At 40.8% G+C, this 24,489-nt stretch overlaps 1 protein-coding gene across 1 annotated transcript in view; it reads right to left on the reverse strand.

The window, feature by feature from the left end:
- Positions 1 to 24,489, reverse strand: part of LOC118371370 (microtubule-associated protein 1B-like) — a 75,352-nt gene that overhangs the window by 15,311 nt on the left and 35,552 nt on the right.

The following is a 24,489-nucleotide window of genomic DNA, read 5'->3' on the forward strand; positions in this document are numbered from 1 at the left end:
ACTATAATGCTGCTTAGAATGCAGCATGTGAAAATAGACTAGACTTATAATTGAGGAATTGTATTATGTGGTGATGTGATAAGCCTTAAGCATTGAGGGTCCATTAAGGAACATGACCAGCAGTTTAACATGTGAGACCTCATGTTTTCCATGATAAGGAGATAGCTAGAAACGTACTGCAGTGATGAGTAACTTAGTCAAATGACCAAAACCAGAGAACATGGATCAGAGCGATCCTCTGCAACCGTGCTTTAATATTATTGGAAGCGTAGACGCCATTAGTATTGTGGCCCATCATTATTGTTATTATTATTAGTGGTATTATTATTATGATAATTATTGTGATTATTATGATTATGATGATGACTATGATTATTATTCTTGCTATAAGATGAGTGTTCCTACAGTGTCTGACAGGGACACTTCCAGGATGCACTGCAAGTCTACAGCGGCATCACGGCAGACAGGGCTGTCTGTGAATTTCGCATATTAGACAAGTCAATTAACAAAAACACCAAAACGCTGGGGCTGTATGAAAACATGGCTGAAACCGATTCCTGATAATACAACATCTGAGCTTCTAGCATTAGTCAAACACAATTAGCTGCAGACAAACACTGTGAGCCATACACAGGCTTCCCCTCCCTCTAAGGTCCCCTCACTCGCCATCCTATTTCCTCTCTGTTAATGTCTTAAACCCGTATATACATTCTCTTCCATGCCATGTAAACAACAACAATATTGCAATAGCCTGATTAGCTGCAGCCTGCAAACCCCATTGGCTGTTGCCATGGGGATGCTAAGCTAGCTAGCTATGTTGCCGCTGGCTGAGTTACACTGACCCACTCTTGGCTATGGGAGACGCATTGCAGCATTTCTGAGGGGGAGGGAGGGAGGGACAGGAGGGAGGGAGGGCCAGACGTGCTGCATGGGAGAATAGACAGCAGAGTAACACAGGAGGAGACAGCAACTGCCAAGGCAGCAGTAGAAGCAGCATCCTGATCCTCCATGCAGGTGCTTCATCAGGGAAACTATTTTTAGCACAAAATGGTTTACTGGCTCATCTCCAACTGGAAGAATATGAGAGGGGTTTAATATCATGGGTGTTTTTTTCTTCACTGCAGAGGGGAAGCAAGGTTATTAGGAGGTAAATAGATGGAACACGGAAGGAGAATGACGTCTTGTTATCCAGGGGTTACGTGTAAGGTCAAAAAAATACACCTCACCCACGTAAACGAGATGCACAAGCTATCGCCACGGGTGACATTTAACACTAATAGCTTTTTCAGCATCTGTGCCTAGTACCAGCTGATGACTTCCTCAAATTATGAGCTAGTTTGTGCTTACAAATGACCAGAATGTGCTCTGTAGGGTGTACTTAGCAAGCAAGCAGCACATATTGGCCTAGTTTTGGAGATTTATTTGTAGTTTTAGTTTCACGTTCGGCTCCAAAAAAGGCTAACTGCTGTAATTTGCTCAGCTGCCGAGAAAGTAAATAGAGTGGAATGAATTGTGTTGAACCTCAGGAGACTGGGGTTCCGTCCAAAATGGTACCCTATTCCCTATATAGTTGACTACTTTTGACCAGGGTCCATAAGGCTCTGGTCAAAAGTAGTAAATAGGGAAAAGGGAGCCATTTGGGACTTATGTTGGGATTGTGAGTGTTAGAATAACAATGCCAGCGGAAAGGCCAATGTGTGTACATTTTCATGCTGGATGAATACACTACAGGAAGAACAACAGTGACAAATCAGACATTTTGACTTTTTCAAATGAAGCGTGGAACTTCTCTAATGTGAATGTCAATGATACTGGAGGAGCCTGGTAATGTTCACTGAGGGCTAATTCTCAAAAACTACCCATCAAACTCTCAATACACTAACGCTGGATACATTAGCCTACAATTTTTGACTATGAGTGGCAATGTCTTTGGGGATTGAGTTAACTGGTAAATGTTTAAATCACATACGCAATATTACGCACCCACCTTACACAAATACACATGCACCCACACACACACCTTTTTCTGTTACAAAGGGCTCACGAACTCAAGGTACAGTACATGTATATAACGTAAACTCACCCCATTCCGTACAAATGTGCTTAACCTCAACATTCAAACGAGGCTTCAAAGAAAACTAATGGGACTTTAGCGACTGTGTTGACTTCAAAATCGGGGGTGTGAACTAGGTTTCTATTCAAGCGTTGATCGACATGGTAATATCTCTACAGTATTGGAGAAAAGTTGAAAAAACTGACCCTCCGTTACATCTAGACGTGTCATGTCGTAACGTACAGCACGCATAAAGCAACTATTTCTGTCTTACAACCTCTCTCCACCAGGTGTAGCACTTCTCTCATCCTTTCAAAACAAGAAATGGACAGTGACGGAGGTAAGGGGGATATCTAGTCATTTTTTGCGTCATCATTGCATGCGATCATCATTCTCAAAGCAGCTGTTGACTTCTAAGATCCCTTTAGCACCGCCCTAAAAACCTGATTCAAATCCGACACAAACCTTCAAATGGGTATGTAATGACACATTATATAAACTCTTTATAGTGTTTTATTTACATTTTAGAGGCAATAAGGTGATAAGTTGGACAGATCGAGTGAAAAAAAGCAATTTTCCCACACGACATCTCTCCTTCTCACTATCACGCATTAGTTTCGCTTCCCCACCCGCCATTTTTATAATGACCCGATGGGTCTCATTGCCTGCTTGAATTATGCAGAAACGGCGAGTGTTTAGGTCATGTAATTGATTCTGTTGGAAAGGGTAGAAATTTTGCTTTACAATGGTATTGACATTACAGTTGATCTGGAAGTATTATGTTTTTGGGTCGCTAGAATAAGGGCAATTGTACGGACCAAGGCGATGTACGAGTTTACGTGAGTTTACATTAGAGGCAAAATGTATTCACTATTTCTAAAAAGCTGCTTCATTCATGTTGTGTCTTCTGTTACAAGGGACATACCAGGGGTCCAAGAGGTTAAGCTGCATGAGGAAACACAATCATGCTTCCAGCCTTTTCCTTACCCACATAGGGTCTATAACATTCCCTGTCTGTTATTCTGCCCAGGGGTCTCATTCAATGAGCAGGGCCCTGTATCTGAGAGGATCAACCTTATCTCTACAATCAAATTGAAAATCACCAGGATAGCTCGGCCACTGTATGACCTCCAGATGTGTCTTCTTCACAGAGAATAATAGGAAGCGCACAATAGCATCACTTCCTGATCTCGGAAAAGCACTCTCACCCACTGACATTGAAAATGAAGACAACACAGAGATAGAAATGCCCAACAATGTAATCCACAGACACAGCAGAGATTTGATTTGATTTGATTGGGATCTCTTTTAGTCCTCATTCGGACTAATCTTCCAAGAGTCCTCGAACATTAAAATACAATTTATAATACAATCACATTTTCTCATATAACAAACTGTTACAAACAGCAGACATAATATCCTGCCTTACTGACCAGATAAATACTCTAACAGTCTGAAAAGATAGATTGGTTCCTTCATCTACCATGGTCCTGCACAACCTTCCAATTTATTATATTTAAATGGTTCTAAAGTATTGTTTGAGTTTATATATTTAAACGTTTCTGGTTTGCTAAATTCTTCCATTTCTTTCATGCTCTGAATCTAAATGTTATTTTGCCCACTTCTCTTTTCTCCTGGGATAACACATACAGTAGATGACTGACAATCTATTCCTAGTATTGTCTGTCTCTTACCAACTGAATACTGTTGTGAATGGAGTTTGACCGTTTTAAATGGGGGAAAGAAACATGTTTTTTTTGTATTATCTTGTTGATTAATGAGCACACAAGAGCATTGTGCATGACTACAACAGAATAATCATATCTCCACCTTAAAGCAATCCTTGCTGCTTTATTCTGTGCATTCTGCAGCCTCCTAATTTCACTTGCTGATGCATTTTCCCAGAACACAGAACAGTGGTCACCTGACTCCCAATTAATGCTTGGGTTATTTGCTTAAGAATCTTTCCCGGTACATATTTAGCTATCCTTCTGATCATGCATGCATATTTTTTTATATATATATTTTTTACATAGATGAGTTATTTGAGACGACCATGATAAGCAGTTGCCATTATCCATAGCATTGAGCCACTGGTCAGTCATGTCAGTGGAATGTTTTTGCTGTAATCAAATCAGAGGGATGGTTCAGGTGATATTCCACCCAAACTCTGTATGCCATGGGCTCTCCAACCATGTTACTGCAACTACCCCGTGCTTAATTTGGGAAACCAAGTTAAATCTGTTCGTGAACATCGATAGTAACATGTTTTCACAACAAAACATATTTCGTTAAACTGTTGACAGACCTTCTCTCTGCATGCTTGAGAAAGGAATTGTCACGTTGGGTGAAGGATCGGGAGACAGGCGCAGGAATGCGTAATAGTTTTTTTATTTCACCCAAATTACAGTGTGCCATGTAAAAGCATGGGGACAAAGACCAAACAAACACGTATACAGACCCCCAAAAAAGAGCGAGGAGTAACTCGAATAAATACACAAGCGCACAATGATACCACACGGGACGAGACCCGTAATCATCTGCGCAAAGCAAGCGGCACGAAAGCCAAAACAACAAGGCACAGGTACTCACAGGCAAAACAGACATTGGAACAATAATCGACAGCCCAATGGAAACCAAAGGGCACATTTATACAACTACAATCAGGGAAATTGGGACCAGGTGTGCATAATGCTTCGTAAGAAGCATTTCAAGGTCCTGGAGTGGCCTAGCCAGTCTCCAGATCTCAACCCCATATAAAATATTTGGAGGGAGTTGAAAGTCCGTGTTGCCCAGCAACAGCCCCAAAACATCACTGCTCTAGAGGAGATCTGCATGGAGGAATGGGCCAAAATACCAGCAACAGTGTGTGAAAACCTTGTGAAGACTTACAGAAAACATTTGACCTCTGTCATTGCCAACAAAGGGTATATAACAAAGTATTGAGATAAACTTTTGTTATTGACCAAATACATATTTTCCACTATAATTTGCAAATAAATTCATTAAAAATCCTACAATGTGATTTTCTGGATTTTTTCTCCTAATTTTGTCTGTTATAGTTGAAGTGTACCTATGATGAAAATTACAGGCCTCTCTCATCTTTTTAAGTGGGAGAACTTGCACAATTGGTGGCTGACTAAATACTTTTTTGCCCCACTGTATGTGTGTTTTGAATTAATCATCAACTTAGAAAGCACTATCCATTTCATTTAGTTAGGCTCTGAAACAGCATCCATAACGACCATGTTTTCCTCTCAGTTTCAACCCGTTACTGAACTTCTTTCTTCAAATTGATCAATCACAGAGAGGTGAGTTTTATAAGTAAAATACGGTTGTGATGATAAGTGTTTGATGTGATTCTGAATTGCATTTGCATTGATGTCAGAGTGGTTAGAGGTGGATAGAGGGACAATAGAGCCCTGAATTCCCGGCCATTAGGACCTGATGGAGGGACAATAGAGCCCTGAGAACCAGGCCATTAGGACCTGATGGAGGGACAATAGAGCCCTGAGTACCAAGCCATTAGGACCTGATGGAGGGACAATAGAGCCCTGAGTACCAGACAATAGAGCCCCGAGTACCCGGCCATTAGGACCCGATAGAGGAACAATAAAGCCCTGAGTACCAGGCCATTAGGACCTATTAGAGGGACAATAGAGCCCTGAGTACCAGGCCATTAGCGAACTGACGATCATTAGCAAGTTGGGTGCTACCAACGCATGTCCAGAATGCATAAGTGGAAATTACCGTGACTCAACAGTCACGTGGAATTTTTCTGCGGTCATGACTCATGACTGCCGGTGTGGCGGTAATACGGCCACCGCAACAGCCCCAGTTCTATATCCTTTCAAATGCCGGTTTCCATTTTCTCTCGGCTTGGCTGCAGGGGAGGCAGAGAAGCCTGACAATGGCGCTGTTGGCTGTAACGAATTCAGCTGCTGTAACAAACATGGGAGTGTAATAGGCAAGACGACCACTATCTCCCTCTTCTTTCCTTTGTGTTAGAAGTGCCTCTGACTGAGATTCAACAGGTACTGAGGCTGAGCTGACTGTCTGAATATTAATGTCACGCTTTTCAAACATTAACATTCAACTTCCTCCCCCAGCTGGATCTACTTGATATGCTGATTGCCAAAACATCTGAGAGACAAAAAAATATGCTTACTGAGGAGAGCACTTATATAATGCAAAAAAACAAGGACCTGCTTAAAATCATAATAACATCATACTGATGTTAACCTTTTACACTCCTGGGAATTGACCTATATGGATAGGGATACATTGACATTTTTCTTACAGAAGGAATATGAAAAGCAAATGCATAACCATGGTAGCAATTGAAAGGGAACAGTTTGGAGATTATGGGGAAATGATTAGACCAAAGGTGAGGAGACAACAGTTCACCTGACACGACACTGAATCCAAACATTACACTATGATTTTATGGGCATTTGACCTTTTCTGTACTTTTCGCAGAATTTTGTTGATAACGAAATCAGAAAATACTAAATTCAGAGAAACAGATGGTAATTTTGGTGCACATAGAAATTAGTCATGTCATGAGTGCATTCAGGTGCTGCAATTTTTCTCTCACAATAAACAAACATTGGTTCGTTGTGATCAGAACAACCCAGGGTATGACGCCATGTCATCTTGTAACTGAACATCAAACATAGTGATTATAAACGTTGACACTGTATTTGACATTTGGTTTTTTATTTGGAAATGTGAAGTGCACATTTGGACTGTATGACATCAAAGCGGTATTAGAATCCTCAACGTCTCATCTTTCAAAATACATCAAGTCCTCTTCATTTACAGCATTTACCCTCACACAGACAATAAAAAGGTGCCCAATTAGCGGGAGGCGCGGTGCTCAAGTTCAGAACAGCAGTCAGTCAAAACACATATAGAGCTGTGAAGCGCAGAGCCTGAGCTCTGTACAGCCACTATGTTCCAAATCTGCCATTTTGAACCCGTATACGGGTGTGAAGGGCTACTGAAAGATGTCGTGCTCTGATTAGTCCAAAATACTCATTAACATTTCCAACCCAATTATTATCAAGTCCAAGGACAATCTCCAGCTAAGCCTCTCCTCTCCCTCTTCATGGAAAATGGGCCTGTGAGCCCACATCAGACCTGGGTTCAGATTCTATTTCAAATCATTTCAGATACGTTATCTATGCTTCTTTGACCTTGTCTGGCTTAATGGACCAATAGAATAGTCCCAGAACTGCTATACCTGCCCATCTGGCACCTTAGGCAGGCTAGAGCAAAATATATCAAATAGAATTCGAACCCAGGTCTCGCCCCCACACCAGCCTGCAGAGACAGACACATTATTTGAAAGTGTATCCTGGACAGGTGAAATCTGTGGTGAAGCCCTTGCGTTCACCTGTAAAACCATGTTTAATACATGATTACTTCAATGAAGGGAGCATACAGACTCACACTGCCCATCAAACACATTCTTCAGGCTCTGACATTTGGTCTGATATTAATAAAGGGGTAGGATGAAGTAACCCTTATACAGATGTAGGATCTTCATTTCAGCTAGTTTGCCACTGCAGGGAAATAATCCTGCAGCAACAGGAAATTTGAATTATTATGTGGATTATAAATAATGCACATTTTTGTAAGGATTGATATGTTTGTCTTTGGGCTATATCAAGTCTGAAATTTCAAAGTGGAAATAACAAACTTTAGAACTTTAAATTAAAATACACTACAAGTTTGCAAGGAAACTTCTCAACAACAAAAGAGTGATCAAATTAAGATCCTACGTATGCTGATCTGTGGTCTGCTTTCAATTGTCCCATCTAATGGTTAAGGTTGGGATTGTAGAAGAGTAAGTTGATCATAGATTTGTCCATGTGGGTAACTGTCACCCAGAACATTATAGTAAAGCAAGGAGTACAACCGTTAGACGGAGTACAACAGTATTTGTTCTACAGGTGAATACTTTCATGCTTTTATTACTCAGTTGGAACTCTTGACTATGTTTAGCAGATGCTTTCATCCTTCCGTAGCTTGATAACTCACTCTGGAAGAGAGCATCTGTTAAATAAATTATATGTAAATATGGGGTGGGTAGTAGTGGGTCCATTCTATAGGCCGAAGCCTCTTATGGCTCTGAAAAAACATGTCTGTGTCCAAATTGCACCATATCCCCTATATAGTGCACTACTTTTAACATGGGCCATAGAGCTCTGGTCACAAGTAGTGCACTATGTATGGAATAGGGTGCCATTTGGGACGTACTGAGGGTCTAATTAGAATGGTGTCAGGCTCAGAGCGGATCCTAAAACATTTCATAACAACAACCAAGAATGTGAACTATTGGCGTCAACACGCCCACTAAAATACTTACATGAGAACAATGTTTTGATTAACTGTATATGCACAATTCCATTCCTCCGCTCACTGTGTTGTGACATCATGACACATGATATGGACAGTGTAACAATAATATATAGCTTAGGTCTTATACAACCTAAAATACAGGTAACTGCCAGAATAAAGGAAACACCAACATAGTGTCTTAATAGGGCGTTGGGCCACAACGAGCCAACAGAACAGCTTCAGTGTGCCTTGGCATAGATTCTACAAGTGTCTGGAACTCTATTGGAAGGATACGAACCTATTCATCCACAAGAAATTCCTTTTCCATTTTGGTGTTTTGTTGATGGTGATGTAAAACGCTGTCTCAGGCACTGATCCAGATTCTCCCATATGTGTTCATGTGGGTTGAGATCTAGTGACTGAGACACACACACCCTTTAAACCCTCTATGCTTCTTTGAGACCCCTCTTTTAAAGTCACTTAGATGTCTTCTTCTAGCCATGGTAGCCAAAATAACGATCAACTGGGCATTTTCTTACATGACACATGGGATGTTTAAATTGCTTAATTAACTCAGGAACCACACCTGTATTGAAGCACCTGCTTTCAATATACTTTGCATCCCTCATTTACTCAAGTGTTTACTTTATTGTGGAAGTTACCTGCATTTCTACCATAGCCTACTTATGCCACTGCCAGTATTCATTTTTGATGTTTTTGTGTTGTTAATCTCTGGTGGACAGACACACGTAGCGTATTTTAGCGTCTTTCAACAGATTGTGCGATGCAACAACTAACGTGAAACATTGTTCCGCTGGATTTTCGTCACTGATCATTTGGACAAATCACAATTTTGAATTTCAGAAGGGAAGGGAACATTTGGTCCATAGACTTTTCAGAAACTTGCAGAGAGAGGGGGGTGGTGCTAAGGCCCTGCTTCTGCTGCTTGTTCTAGTATATTTTGTAATATGGCAATATGGCACCCCCCCCCCCAGAACTAAATCGTGTAGCTGGTGCAAGATTTTAGTTCTGGGTTCTGGGTTGGCCAGATTAGTGGGTTGGAGATTCAATCTTTTATTCTGATTGAAAGACACAGCCATACTGCTGTATATCCAGAGATGTAAAGCTCAGTGCCAAGCTCTTCCTAATCCATCCCCAAAGAGAAATAGCTGGCTTTCTAGTAGGTAAACATTTAATCCCTCAAAACTGCATTATCTGCACAGCTGAAGTCCATTAAAAATGATTATCATCATTTGTGGGATCCAGATAAATTGCTTTTCGAGGGCAGCTTAAGGTTTCTGCATTAGTTTATTCCTCAATCATAACATGAGTACTTTTGTTGTAAATAACAAAATTCCCATCATTAGATATTGCTCCTCTCACTTTCAGAACCATGGACAGCGGAATTTTCAACATTCTTTACGTCGCATCACAAGGGAAGTTATGGCTGATTAAAGTCTATATTGTTACGTTCAACCCTATCACTTTCATCGTCACTTTTTATCGTCATTTTCTTCATTTAACCTCTTGAGATGGAAATGTTTTTATGAAGTTGAACATGTGCTCTTTATGACAGAATGTCATAAATGACCAAATTAGACAACATTTTATGACAAAATTAGGTGAAATAAAGAGTTATTTTATAAAATTACTCTGCCCAAAAGGTACTCTATTCCTAAAATGAGCCAAATAGTGAGCAGATATTTATTTTATTTTCAGGAACTGGAGGGCGTGTAATGGATCTCACCCTCCTCTTCTGAGGAGGAGTAGCGAGAAGGATCGGAGGACCAATGCGCAGCGTGGTAAGTGTCCATAATGTTTCTTCAAAATGAACACTGAAATACAAAACAACAAACGTGAATAAACGACACAAACGAACCAGTCCCGTGTGGCACAAATACTGACAATAAACACCCACAACTCAAAAGTGAAACCAGGCTACCTAAGTATGATTCTCAATCAGGGACAACGATTGACAGCTGCCTCTGAGAACCATACTAGGGCGAACACAGAGATCCCAAATTATAGAAAAACTAACATAGACAACCCACCCAACTCACGCCCTGACCATACTAAAACAAAGATATAATAACAGAACTAAGGTCAGAACGTGACAGGGTGAGCACAGGGTGACTGTACTAGGCCATGTGTAAGGCTTTTCTGATGTGACAGTGTGGTGTTTGCCAGAGTTGTTTGATGACTAAACATAATAGAATATAGCCAAGGAAGCAGTTTAGGCTATTTTGCTGAGTCAAAGTGTCAAGGAGACATACCTTTATGTGAAAGACACTGGGCTCTATTACTAAATAATTCATGCACAGATTGTGTCATTTTCTACTGTGACAAAAGCTGAAATAATATTTAGCAATTAAGTATTGTATACAAATGCTTAAAAACACAGACATATATCCTTGTTGGTGATAGAGGTTTCTATTTGAGCTGTCCTCTATTGGTTGAGTAGCAATGCAATCATTCTGAAAGAAGTCTACACAGTCAGACTTCCATAACATTCCTTTCATAAAAGCTGCAAATGATCAATCTCATTCTAGCTAATTATTGCCCTAATTCATCCAGTAAATTACAGGCCAGGCAGGAAGCCATTTTGTGCCTTCGCTGCCATGCTGATGGACATAAAAGGATGTGTTACCAAAACAACGTTTTGCTGGCTCCATCTCATACCCTTCTCTCTTTTAAAAGAGCAATAAAATCCAACCAAAGCCTTGGACTCACCACTTGATAAACACAAGTGAGATGTCTAAGAGTGAGTGGGTGATGGGAAGGCGGGTGGGGGAGTCAGCAACGGCCCTCCACAAGGCGTCAGGGAGAGAGAGAGAGAGAGAGAGAGAGAGAGAGAGAGAGAGAGAGAGAGAGAGAGAGAGAGAGAGAGAGAGAGAGAGAGAGAGAGAGAGAGAGAGAGAGAGAGAGAGAGAGAGAGAGAGAGAGAGAGAGAGATCTCAGAGAGAGAGAGAGAGAGAGAGAGAGAGAGAGAGAGAGAGAGAGAGCTGCAGAGAGAGAGAGAGAGAGAGAGAGAGAGAGAGAGATCTTCTGACTGATGGCATCATCTCAAATTACACTCTATTCACTTTATAGTGCACCTCTATTGAACAGGGGGCATAGGGCTCTGGTCTAAAGTAGTGCACTATATAGGGAATAGGGAATAGGGTGCCTTTTGGAATGCACAACAATAACAAGATGCCTGGCTAGCTGGCAGAGATGCATTTTTCTGCCCACTCATCGCTGAGTCGAGTCCAGCAACTCTTGATGTGCTCTTATGCCACCTGAGCGATGTCAACTGTGAGCATTTGGCCTGGCAGCAAAGGCAAGAGGATTTGTGTGTGCATTTGTACAATGAGTATACAAAACATTAAGAACACCTGCTCTTTCTATGACATAGACTGACCAGGTGAATCCAGGTGAAAGCTATGTTTCCTTATTGATGTCACTTGTTAAATCCACTCCAACCAGTGTAGATGAAGGGGAGGAGACAGGTTTAAAGAAGTATTTTTAAGCCTTGAGACAATTGAGACATGGATTGTCTATAGTGTACATTCAGAGGGTGAATGGGCAAGACAAAAGGTGCCAGGCGCAGCATTTTGTGTCAAGAACTGCAACGCTGCTGGGTTTTTCATGCTCAACAATTTCCCGTGTGCATCAAGAATGGTCCACCACCCAAAGGACATCCAGCCAAATTGACACAACTGTGGGAAGCATTGGAGTCAACATGGGCCAGCATCCCTGTGGAATGCTTTGGACACCTTGTAGAGTCATGCTGTTCTGAGGGCAAAAGGGGCATGCAATTCAATTAGGAAGGTGTTCCTAATATTTGGTATGCTCAGTGTATATACATTTGTGTGTATGTCTACATTTGTGTGTGTGTGTGTGTGTGTGTGTGTGTGTGTGTGTGTGTGTGTGTGTGTGTGTGTGTGTGTGTGTGTGTGTGTGTGTGTGTGTGTGTGTGTGTGTGTGTGTGTGTGTGTGTGTGTGTGTGTGTGTGTGTGTGTGTGTGTGTGTGAACTGCAGTGGCAACACTAGGCCATGTCCAATGTACTGTATGTAATGTTCTCTGACTCCGTGGGCAGGATTCTCCTAGAACCCTGCTTCACCACACATTGCATGCAATGTTGAGTGGGTGAGAAACGTTGCTCTCATATCTCTGAATAAATGGTACAGATAACATAGAGGACAATGACAATATTTGCTGAATGAATACAATACTCAGAAAACCAGGCATAGGTCAAAACATTGCCATTGCTCACTAAATCAAAAAAGAAAATGTCACTTTTTGGCAGCATACCTAGCAAACCAAAAACATTCCCTGGACATTAGGTCAAATTCCCATTAACATTCCCTATATCAGTGTGTGGGTATGCCTTTCAAATACTTAATATTCCAGTCACATATTATATCATAACACTAGCAGCATTGATGAACGGCATTCCCTTGATATGACCTGAGGGGTCCATCACTGCCCATATGGGGTTGATGGGAGAGGAATGGGGGTAAAGAATGGGGGGGTGGATCCATACAGTCATTGGGTTTACCCCCTACTAAGTGTCACACTACCAGAGGTGTGGCTACCTCTTAGTGGCAGTATGGAGCAGGATAATTCAGAGTACCTGATAATTCTCTCCTGTTCTCTGCTTAATCAATTAGACCCCTGCTCCATCACCCTGTCATATAACTAGCTGGCTCAGGAGAACCTATAGGGGACACACAGCTCGGGGAGACTACTATCAGGGAAATCACATACTAGGACGCAAAGCAATGACGGGACGGACTGCAAGTGTAAACAAAGGAGTGTACTGCCCCCAGCACTCACATACTTGAGTCAACTAATTGGTCAGCGAAGGCAAGTTAACCCCCAACAACAACTGTTCCCTGGGCACCGATGACATGGACGTTGATTAAGGCAGCTCCCCAGAATGGCTGGGTTAAATGCGGAAGACACATTTCGGTTGAATGCATTCAGTTGTACAACTACTCTCCTTTTCCACAAATGATCCAGTCACTGTAAAAACCATTCAAATAGCAGCAACAACAAAAACATGCACATTTTCTCCTCTTCTCTGCTCGTGTCTCTGCATGTGCTGCTGCGTCAGGGAGGGGGGCATCGCCTAGGCAGCCGAAGACTTGTTTTCTACAACAATTTGCTTGTTTCAGCAAGGAGCAACGTTGTAGAGTTCATGTTACAGCAGAAACGGACTCATCCTCATGAATGCCCGGCCGTCATGATGGTTATTTTATTTTAATGACGATCTTCATCCATAACCGTCTGTTACAGGATTATAAATTAATTGTTCCAGCCATAATTGTTATATTCTTAAAGCTGCAATATGTGACTTTTTGGGTGACCCACCAAATTCACATAGAAATGTGAGTTATAGATCTGCATTCTTATTGAAAGCAAGTGTAAGAAGTGGTACATCTGTTCTATGTGTACCATTTCTATGGTACCTGTTCTTAAGTTTTGTTTTTGCATCTTTTTCGGATTTGTACACCAGTTTCAAACAGCTTGAAGTACAATATCTTGGGTTGTTGAAAATATATTTCACAGCGGCTTAGAAGGTACAATGATTTAATATACTTGTTATTAGAATTTTAGCAAACAGGAAATGGTGGACGATTTCTGCATAGTGCATCTTTAAATGGAATAAACACAGACCTAGTGTCGATAATCCTGATTAGATTCATATCTGTAAGAGATCAATAACTCAAACACTGTCAACTTAATCACCGCTCAACGAAAACTAAGGGAGGCAATTGCAACCAACAGGCAGAGTTTAACCAAAGCTGTGTGTTATCGCAGATTTTTGTTTAACCCTACTAACAGGGGATTACATGCACCTGCATGCTAAAATCGTCTTGATTTCAACCAAAAACCCACAAAAATTAAGTAGCAGATGAGCTGATCTCCTGTTGTTGCCATGCAACAATTTAATTTGATTAGAAAATAGACTCAACAATTTCTAGTTCATTTGATTAGAAAATAGATTATATAACTCAATCACGATTGGCTTGATCTAGTTCCACATTTTATATGCGGACAGTTCAGGGATATTTTATTTTCCCCTTTTGAATGACCATGCTTTATTAGACAAGTTGTAATTAATGGATTACATAAATTACAAATTAAAAAGTCATATGAGTTTTCCATTGATATAATCTGTATGATATATTGATATAACCTGTATGATATATTGATATAACCTGTATGATGATATTGATATAACCTGTATGATGATATTGATATAACCTGTATGATATATTGATATAACCTGTATGATGATATTGATATAACCTGTATGATATATTGATATAACCTGTATGATATATTGATATAACCTGTATGATATATTGATATAACCTGTATGATATATTGATATAACCTGTATGATATATTGATATAACCTGTATGATATATTGATATAACCTGTATGATGATATTGATATAACCTGTATGATATATTGATATAACCTGTATGATATATTGACATAACCTGTATGATGATATTGATATAACCTGTATGATATATTGATATAACCCTGTATGATATATTGATATAACCTATGATATATTGATATAACCTGTATGATATATTGATATATTGATATATTATAACCTGTATGATATATTGATATAACCTGTATTGATGATATTGATATAACCTGTATGATATATTGATATAACCTGATATATGATGATATATTGATATAACCTGTATGATGATATTGATATAACCTGTATGATATATTGATATAACCTGTATGATATATTGATATAACCTGTATGATATATTGATATAACCTGTATGATATATTGATATAACCTGTATGATATATTGATATAACCTGTATGATATATTGATATAACCTGTATGATGATATTGATATAACCTGTATGATATATTGATATAACCTGTATGATATATTGATATAACCTGTATGATATATTGATATAACCTGTATGATATATTGATATAACCTGTATGATGATATTGATATAACCTGTATGATATATTGATATAACCTGTATGATATATTGATATAACCTGTATGATGATATTGATATAACCTGTATGATATATTGATATAACCTGTATGATGATATTGATATAACCTGTATGATATATTGATATTATATAACCTGTGATATATGATGATATTGATATAACCTGTATGATATATTGATATAACCTGTATGATATAACCTGTATGATATATTGATATAACCTGTATGATATATTGATATAACCTGTATGATGATATTGATATAATGATGATATTGATATAACCTGTATGATGATATTGATATAACCTGTATGATATATTGATATAATATATTGATATAACCTGTATGATATATTGATATAACCTGAATGATGATATTAATATAACCTGTATGATGATATTGCCACAGTATAAATGCTGTCTGATAAATTAGAAATTACTTATGATTTTTCATTGTACAACTAAATCACCTTTGAGTCTGCTCAATCACCATTTTTTTAAAATATATAATTTAAAAGATAATTCCCTGTAGAGGGTGAAAATGTAAAACTCAGCTTTTAGGGAGCAGGACATTTTGGAAGCAATTAATTGAGATCAGCTGTGCTGGCGATTACAATATTGTTTACAATGATTTTTCTCGTCAGAGTGCACTTACCAGACATTTATATCATGAAAGACACTTAGTGGGATAGCTCAGAGAGAATACAACTGTTGATAGGCTGCAAAGTTTCTGAATATGAGACATATAAAACCAGTTAGCACATCTTGCCCCTCCTTAAAGATCTTGGTTTTGGAACTGAAAGTATGTCTGTCTGGCAAATGGCACGCTATTCCCTATGTAGTACACTTCTTTTGATGATGCACTAGGGAAAATGGTGCCATTTGGGATGTAGGCTATGAAACACTGACCCAGTGTCACAGGTGTGGCATACTCAAGAGTTAATAGCTTTCATATAGGGCACCAAATGGGACACACATACAGATGTTGGATCTTAATTTGACCAGTATTGTAGCAGCAAAATAAAACTTCTGCAACGGGATTTTAATGTTTAGTCCATGACATTGTTTGATCGGTGGTTAGGCTATTAGCTGGCCAAAATTAAGCTACATGAAAAGTGCAATACTATGTGTAAGTGCAGGTTTTCGGTGAATTTATGTAAATCATGAAGTTCATCTGCAGGAAAATTTTCAGCGAAAAAAGAGTGATCAAATTAAGATCCTACACCTATGGAGGTCACTATGTTCTCTGTCATGGTATCTGCTTATTGGACACTGAGATAGGCCTGAGATGACGGTTCTATTAAGGAGAGAAAGAACCCATAGCAGATATGAACCATGTATGTCCAAAAAGGGTCATTCCACTAAAAGCAAGAAAACGTTTAATGAGTAAATGTCTGCAATAAACTAGGCCTGCTCATTGTATTTAATATGACTACATGGACTCTGATGTATGATCCTCAGGTGTGTCTCTGCCTTTAGGAAATAGACATTTTACACTATTGGTTTCTTCTGGTTTCAGAAGCCTATTCAGAATTGATATGCAGTCTAAATTCCAATAATAACAATGATATGATTCTTAGTATATACTAAATTATTATCCATGCTCTATAACTACAGTACCAGACCTAGAATGAAACCATTTCAGCCATGCACATCCTTGTTTTCACTGTGATTGTTGCATTTGAGTGTCATTCAAAGCGCCCTGTCCAACGCAAAGACATTTCTATTAATGTAGCCTTGTCGTGTAGTGAAGACCTACAAATATGCTGCTGTGTTGACGTAACATTCTTTCTGTGGAATGAAAGGAATGGCAGCATGTCAAGAAGCATCTACACTGCATTTTGATGCACAGTGGGTTACTTCGGTTTGTGATTCATAGACCATTAGGTTTTTATTTTGGTTATGAAACTCCGCTGCTGCCTGGGCCTACTGGTCGGCAGATACGCTGTTTATAGACGGTTGGATAAATCGCATCGACATTTGGGTCACCCAATTCTTCTCGTCCGAATTACCCGCAAGACAGCGCCATATCTTGACACTTCGTTAAGCATGCTGTGGACCAACATCTTCGAGATATTGTAGTGCTCGTATCTAATAAGGGTGGTGAATATGCCTATTTTTGTGCTTTTCAAAATCGGTATATTTCACATAGCCTAAACTACATCGCCATCGTGTTATCCCTTTTAAAATCTACCTGTTATGTGAAATAGGCTATCATTCACATTTCCATACAGAGCTGCTTCATCCTAGTCTGTGTTTTTCATACAGGCCTTTAGCTCTTAAAACCGGGTGTAAATTAACAAACTGGCAAATACCCAAATGTGTTAATCCTTCCTTTCCTATGCAATCGGATTCGGGATTCCTCCACGGTCTCTATACGCAGGGCCAGAGTAGCGATTTATTTTTCAAATTTAGACTACTACAATAACCTACAAAATATAATTCTGTTGTATTTCATGTTGACGGTACAAATAGAGAACACAAGGCATCTTCACTGACAAGCAATCCAAATCAACACAGAATATACTAGCCTACCATTACTGACCAGTAGGCTAATTCTTTTTTTTTAGGAAGGAACCATGCAGTCCCGCGAGGTATAGAACATCGGAAATATGACATGACACAAATAGGCTATGGAGGTAAAATACATATTCCACTGACACCTACCTTCTGTGATGCTGGGGAGAGCGCGCGGCACGAAGGGTAGCGAACGGGGAGTGAGAAATCTCGTAGTGTCATTTGAGTGTGCGTGGGGCTGTGGGCGAGTGAGTGAGTGGGAGGGGCACCAATGTGAGAGAATATTGAACTTGTCGATAGAAGGCTGTACGGTATGGTAAAACATTGACACAACTGATCCGGTGTTCGGCCGATGGTCAGGGACAAGCTCAGTTCCCCAGCAGACATTTAACCCTTTTCACTGGCAGAGAGAGGAGTGTGGCCATTGACTAGCTAGTATTTTCAGAAATACATTCTTATCTGTCTCGTATCTAGGGCTCGATCAGAGCATGTAATTACATGCATATTATTATATATCTCTAAACCCCAGTGTGCCCGGGCCTAATCTTGGTTAACCCAGAAGTAAAACCTAGAGTCATTTAGTCAGAATCTGGCCATCAGAGATGAGCTGGCACATTTTTGGTACATACTTCTGTTAAGGTGTCCCTCCTTTCCATATACTAAACATCGTGTTCTTGTTTTGTCTTGGACATGACAGTCTGGAACTCATTAGTGGTACTGGCTTTCATTTTATAACACACTGAAACAAACACAGGTCCTAGATCTAAAGGGGAGGCAATCAAATATTCAATTATAGGTTAGTGAACCGCCATCGAGAACCATTCATAATCTGCTGTAAGGGTGCTTTTCAAAGATGACAATTCCAAGTAGCAAAAATACTGAGAAACAGAGACACCCATTTCAGATCCAGTCAAAGGTTCTGATCTGCTGTATTCATATGTGTGTTTTAGTTTCCCTCCATCAGTGTGCTACTGTACTGAAGACCGTATCTGCTCAGATGTGCTGTTGGCAGCCAATTCCCTTTCTGATGGGGATTTAGCATTAGTCCACAGGCTCAGTAATCAGTGTTGTGTGTGTGTCTGTATGTGTCTGTCTGTGGGTAAGTGAGTGCATGCAAGTGAGCAAATGTGTCAAATGTGTGTGCATATTGGTGTGTGTGTGTGTCAGACTTGGATCAATACAGCTAATGAAATGTTGGGCTGGATGTAGAGGAGAGAGGGGTGTGAGACAGACTAACCCCTCACAAACCAGCTCTCCAACTCCCTGTCAGATTAACAATCTTTGTATGCGTCCCAAATCGCACCCTAATTCCCTAGCTATGTAGTGCACTACTTTTGACCAGTGACTATTTTGACCAAGTCTAAAGTAGTGCACTATATAAGGAATAGGGTGTGATTTGGGACACAACCATTCTCATTACCCCTAAATGGCTGGTATGCATCAGCTGCTGGAGTGGGTACACACAACTACTGAAGGACCTGAAAACAAGATTGGTCATCAAGCCTCAAAATATCTACCCTGAGCCCTGACCCCATTTATATCCAAACATCCAATCTACCCTGAGCCCTGACCCCGTTTATATCCAAACATCCAATCTACCCTGAGCCCTGACCCTGTTTATATCCAAACATCCAATCTACCCTGAGCCCTGACCCCGTTTATATCCAAACATCCAATCTACCCTGAGCCCTGACCCCGTTTATATCCAAACATCCAATCTACCCTGAGCCCTGACCCTGTTTATATCCAAACATCCAATCTACCCTGAGCCCTGACCCCATTTATATCCAAACATCCAATCTACCCTGAGCCCTGACCCTGTTTATATCCAAACATCCAATCTACCCTGAGCCCTGACCCCGTTTATATCCAAACATCCAATCTACCCTGAGCCCTGACCCTGTTTATATCCAAACATCCAATCTACCCTGAGCCCTGACCCTGTTTATATCCAAACATCAATCTACCCTGAGCCCTGTTTATATCCAAACATCCAATCTACCCTGAGCCCTGACCCTGTTTATATCCAAACATCCAATCTACCCTGAGCCTGTTTATATCTCAATCTACCCTGAGCCCTGACCCTGTTTATATCCAAACATCAATCTACCCTGAGCCCTGACCCTGTTTATATCCAAACATCAATCTACCCTGAGCCCTGGCCCTGTTATATCCAAACATCCAATCTACCCTGAGCCCTGGCCCTGTTATATCCAAACATCCAATCTACCCTGAGCCCTGACCCTGTTTATATCCAAACATCCAATCTACCCTGAGCCCTGGCCCTGTTATATCCAAACATCCAATCTACCCTGAGCCCTGACCCTGTTTATATACAAACATCCAATCTGCCCTGAGCCCTGAGCCTGTTTATATCCAAACATCCAATCTGCCCTGAGCCCTGAGCCTGTTTATATCCAAACATCCAATCTGCCCTGAGCCCTGACCCCGTTTATATCCAAACATAGAGCATGGCCTGTAACGCCAGGGTAGTGGCCCGATCCCCGGGACGTAGAATGTATGCACACATGACTGTTATAAAATCTGCAAATGGCATATATTATTATTATTATTATTATTAAACATCCAATCTACCCTGAGCCCTGACCCCGTTTATATCCAAACATCCAATCTACTCTGATCCTGTTTATATCCAAACATCCAATCTGCCCTGAGCCCTGACCCTGTTTATATCCAAACATCCAATCTGCCCTGATCCTGTTTATATCCAAACATCCAATCTACCCTGAGCCCTGACCCCATTTATATCCAAACATCCAATCTACCCTGAGCCCTGACCCTGTTTATATCCAAACATCAATCTACCCTGAGCCCTGACCCTGTTTATATCCAAACATCCAATCTACCCTGAGCCCTGACCCTGTTTATATCCAAACATCCAATCTACCCTGAGCCCCGAGCCTGTTTATATCCAAACATCAATCTACCCTGAGCCCTGACCCCGTTTATATCCAAACATCAATCTACCCTGAGCCCTGACCCTGTTTATATCCAAACATCAATCTACCCTGAGCCCTGGCCCTGTTATATCCAAACATCCAATCTACCCTGAGCCCTGGCCCTGTTATATCCAAACATCCAATCTACCCTGAGCCCTGACCCTGTTTATATCCAAACATCCAATCTACCCTGAGCCCTGGCCCTGTTATATCCAAACATCCAATCTACCCTGAGCCCTGACCTCGTTTATATCCAAACATCCAATCTGCCCTGATCCTGTTTATATCCAAACATCCAATCTACCCTGAGCCCTGACCCTGTTTATATACAAACATCCAATCTTCCCTGAGCCCTGACCCTGTTTATATCCAAACATCCAATCTACCCTGAGCCCTGACCCTGTTTATATCCAAACATCCAATCTGCCCTGAGCCCTGAGCCTGTTTATATCCAAACATCCAATCTGCCCTGAGCCCTGACCCTGTTTATATCCAAACATCCAATCTGCCCTGATCCTGTTTATATCCAAACATCCAATCTACCCTGAGCCCTGACCCTGTTTATATCCAAACATCCAATCTACCCTGAGCCCTGACCCCGTTTATATCCAAACATCCAATCTGCCCTGATCCTGTTTATATCCAAACATCCAATCTACCCTGAGCCCTGACCCTGTTTATATCCAAACATCAATCTAACCTGAGCACTGACCCCGTTTATATCCAAACATCCAATCTGCCCTGAGCCCTGACCCTGTTTATATCCAAACATCCGATCTGCCCTAACCCTGTTTATATCCAAACATCCAATCTGCCCTGATCCAGTTTATATCCAAACATACAATCTGCCCTGATCCTGTTTATATCCAAACATCCAATCTGCCCTGATCCTGTTTATATCCAAACATCCAATCTGCCCTGATCCTGTTTATATCCAAACATCCAATCTGCCCTGATCCAGTTTATATCCAAACATACAATCTGCCCTGACCCTGTTTATATCCAAACATCCAATCTGCCCTGAGCCCTGAGCCTGTTTATATCCAAACATACAATCTGCCCTGAGCCCTGATCCTGTTTATATCCAAACATCCAATCTGCCCTGACCCTGTTTATATCCAAACATCCAATCTGCCCTGATCCTGTTTATATCCAAACATCCAATCTACCCTGAGCCCTGACCCTGTTTATATCCAAACATCCAATCTTCCCTGAGCCCTGACCCTGTTTATATCCAAACATCCAATCTACCCTGAGCCCTGACCCTGTTTATATCCAAACATCCAATCTGCCCTGAGCCCTGATCCTGTTTATATCCAAACATCCAATCTGCCCTGATCCTGTTTATATCCAAACATCCAATCTGCCCTGATCCTGTTTATATCCAAACATCCAATCTGCCCTGATCCTGTTTATATCCAAACATCCAATCTGCCCTGATCCAGTTTATATCCAAACATCCAATCTGCCCTGACCCTGTTTATATCCAAACATACAATCTGCCCTGACCCTGTTTATATCCAAACATCCAATCTGCCCTGATCCTGTTTATATCCAAACATCCAATCTGCCCTGATCCTGTTTATATCCAAACATCCAATCTGCCCTGAGCCTGTTTATATCCAAACATCCAATCTGCCCTGATCCTGTTTATATTCAAACATACAATCTGCCCTGACCCTGTTTATATCCAAACATCCAATCTGCCCTGATCCTGTTTATATCCAAACATCCAATCTGCCCTGACCCTGTTTATATCTAAACATCCAATCTGCCCTGATCCAGTTTATATCCAAACATACAATCTGCCCTGACCCTGTTTATATCCAAACATCCAATCTGCCCTGATCCTGTTTATATCCAAACATCCAATCTGCCCTGCCTGTTTATATCCAAACATCCAATCTGCCCTGATCCTGTTTATATCCAAACATCCAATCTGCCCTGACCCTGTTTATATCCAAACATCCAATCTGCCCTGATCCAGTTTATATCCAAACATACAATCTGCCCTGAGCCCTGATCCTGTTTATATCCAAACATCCAATCTGCCCTGAGCCTGTTTATATCCAAACATCCAATCTGCCCTGAGCCTGTTTATATCCAAACATCCAATCTGCCCTGATCCTGTTTATATCCAAACATCCAATCTGCCCTGAGCCTGTTTATATCCAAACATCCAATCTGCCCTGATCCTGTTTATATCCAAACATCCAATCTGCCCTGACCCTGTTTATATCCAAACATCCAATCTGCCCTGATCCAGTTTATATCCAAACATCCAATCTGCCCTGAGCCCTGATCCTGTTTATATCCAAACATCCAATCTGCCCTGAGCCTGATCCAAACATCCAATCTTATATCCAAACATCCAAATCCTGTTTATATCCAAACATCCAATCTGCCCTGACCCTGTTTATATCCAAACATCCAATCTGCCCTGATCCTGTTTATATCCAAACATCCAATCTGCCCTGACCCTGTTTATATCCAAACATCCAATCTGCCCTGAGCCCTGAGCCTGTTTATATCCAAACATCCAATCTGCCCTGAGCCCTGATTTATATCCAAACATCCAATCTGCCCTGATCCTGTTTATATCCAAACATCCAATCTGCCCTGATCCTGTTTATATCCAAACATCCAATCTGCCCTGATCCTGTTTATATCCAAACATCCAATCTGCCCTGAGCCCTGAGCCTGTTTATATCCAAACATCCAATCTGCCCTGATCCTGTTTATATCCAAACATCCAATCTGCCCTGATCCTGTTTATATCCAAACATCCAATCTGCCCTGAGCCCTGAGCCTGTTTATATCCAAACATCCAATCTGCCCTGAGCCCTGATCCTGTTTATATCCAAACATCCAATCTGCCCTGAGCCCTGAGCCTGTTTATATCCAAACATCCAATCTGCCCTGAGCCCTGATCCTGTTTATATCCAAACATCCAATCTGCCCTGATCCTGTTTATATCCAAACATACAATCTGCCCTGATCCTGTTTATATCCAAACATCCAATCTGCCCTGAGCCCTGATCCTGTTTATATCCAAACATCCAATCTGCCCTGAGCCCTGATCCTGTTTATATCCAAACATCCAATCTGCCCTGACCCTGTTTATATCCAAACATCCAATCTGCCCTGAGCCCTGACCCTGTTTATATCCAAACATCCGATCTGCCCTAACCCTGTTTATATCCAAACATCCAATCTGCCCTGATCCTGTTTATATCCAAACATCCAATCTGCCCTGACCCTGTTTATATCCAAACATCCAATCTGCCCTGATCCTGTTTATATCCAAACATCCAATCTGCCCTGACCCTGTTTATATCCAAACATCCAATCTGCCCTGATCCTGTTTATATCCAAACATCCAATCTGCCCTGACCCTGTTTATATCCAAACATCCAATCTGCCCTGATCCAGTTTATATCCAAACATACAATCTGCCCTGACCCTGTTTATATCCAAACATCCAATCTGCCCTGATCCTGTTTATATCCAAACATCCAATCTGCCCTGAGCCTGTTTATATCCAAACATCCAATCTGCCCTGATCCTGTTTATATCCAAACATCCAATCTGCCCTGACCCTGTTTA

The sequence above is a fragment of the Oncorhynchus keta genome, unplaced genomic scaffold, assembly GCF_023373465.1.
Source record: "Oncorhynchus keta strain PuntledgeMale-10-30-2019 unplaced genomic scaffold, Oket_V2 Un_scaffold_3531_pilon_pilon, whole genome shotgun sequence".
Taxonomy (NCBI): Eukaryota; Metazoa; Chordata; class Actinopteri; order Salmoniformes; family Salmonidae; genus Oncorhynchus; species Oncorhynchus keta.